We start from the raw sequence: 2,019 nt of genomic DNA on the forward strand, positions 1-2,019 counted from the left end.
CATATGTTTCAATGGGAGAGCGCATACCCTGCAAAAATCGTTGGACCATGTAGTCTATTTGAGGTAAATTGGAGTACTTACAAAAGTACTCGTGTCTCTGCGCCAGCTTATTGTTTGTTATCCGATCACTGCTCGTGTGTTAACGAAATGTGATTGAAGTTGAGCATTTGAAAGCACATTTGCATGTCTAGCTGTAGCTGAACGTGTAGAGATGCTCGCTGTTAGTTCTTAGCCCCCAGCATGTTCGGGTTCGAATGCCGTCAGAGGCAACATGTAATTTTTAATTTTTGTCTTGGTTTTTATTAATTTCGAAAAGGCATTTGAGAAGTGAAGAACAAAAGCGTGTTCAATCGAAAAAATATAACAACAATGCCATTGTTAATATGTTGGAGTAGTTTTGTGCTACTCTGATGTAATGCATGGATGGAGTATATGGTCCTGCCCCAGGACATCGCAATGTTAATTGGACCATATTTTTTATATGAATTGTGGCTAATTTTGGAGTACTCCTTGGTCCTTAGGAAGTACTCTTTACACGCATGCATGGAGTAGTCTCGATTTTTGCAGGGTAGTGAAGAGCAAATTGAAGCTTTGCTCGATGACAGCTCTTCGCTTCGCTCGCCGCTCCACTATGTTTTGGCCTTAGCAAGCCGGGAAGTCGTGGGTTCGTATCCCACTGCCAGGGAACGTTTTTTTACATCTATTTTTGTTCTTTTAAATATTATTTAAATTTTTGTTATTTAATTATAGTTGTTGTAGCCTTTTTAATTAAATTTAAACAATAAAAATTTGATAATAACGAAATAATTACATATATGAAATACCATAAACAAAGAAAAGATATTAAAACAAAATTTAATAAAATAAAATAAAATAATTTTTGTGTTAGATAAAATAAAAATAATTGTTTAGAATCGCTCGGAGTGGGGACCGAACCTGGGTGCTATTGCGTTTACTACTTCAACAACAAAATAAAACTTAGAACCTTATTTTTCCATTTTAAACCCGCGTTATCCTCATTTTAAAATTAAAATTCCGTTTTTGCCATAAAATGCATTTTAAGTTGACTATGATTACAATAAAACACAATTTTAATCGTTAAAACCTTCTTCTAACTTCTCTGTGACCACGGGCCCTAGTATGTAGGTTCTCCATTTGCCATAAAGTGGCAACACTTATCTCTCAGAGAAGCTGTCACCAACAGCGTACAATTGTACCAAATTTGCTAAGATTTTTGAAAAATTTTAAGATTTGAACCCTACTATGCTTTATTCTACTTTTACTACGCTTTTTATATTTCATTCAACATATGGGCAGCAACTACTTGTAAATCACTATAACTTCAAAAATTTGGTAAACATGTCATGGTTTCAAGGTCTAAATGTATACTCTTACTTAAAATTGTGCAAGCGACTGACCAAAAATATCTGCAACTACGTTTTACTACGTTTTTTCTGGTATTTTGCTACGCAATCGGATTCGTGAGCTGCCAACCCTGGTCACCAATTGCAACTTGTGTAATAAAAGAAGTGCATGTAGCAGAGAACGTCTATGAATGAGAAGGCGCATTTCCAGTGGACCGTTTTTGTTGCGCAAAAATTTTGGGGTGCAGTCGGCCAAATATACCACACGTCGACGAGTGCACCACTCGACCGACGGTGTCGGTAGAGAAGTGTCGGCTGCCACCATACCAAAAATTTTTCCGTCCCACCACACTTCGAGCAGATCAAAGCAAAATGAAAAAATAAGAACAAAATGGAAAGAGGAACAAAAATCTAATAAGCATAGGGCAGAGGGGGTGCTTGCGGAGGCAGGCGCGTGCTTGTGTCGGATCAAAACAAACTCTAAAATAAAAATGGTAGTCGGAACGACAAGTGTACAAAAGAAGCGGGGAAACGGGGAAAGGAGCGGGCTTTTGTACATTTGCTTGTTTGCCGAAAATATGATATTTGCGTGAAATCGATTTGCTGGTTGCAAATTCATTTTTGCAAACATGTATGAATTTTTCTGTTTCAGCTA

The sequence above is a fragment of the Rhagoletis zephyria genome, unplaced genomic scaffold (assembly GCF_001687245.7).
Source record: "Rhagoletis zephyria isolate East Lansing unplaced genomic scaffold, Rhagoletis_zephyria_1.1 Rzeph_scaffold_04148, whole genome shotgun sequence".
Lineage (NCBI taxonomy): Eukaryota > Metazoa > Arthropoda > Insecta > Diptera > Tephritidae > Rhagoletis > Rhagoletis zephyria.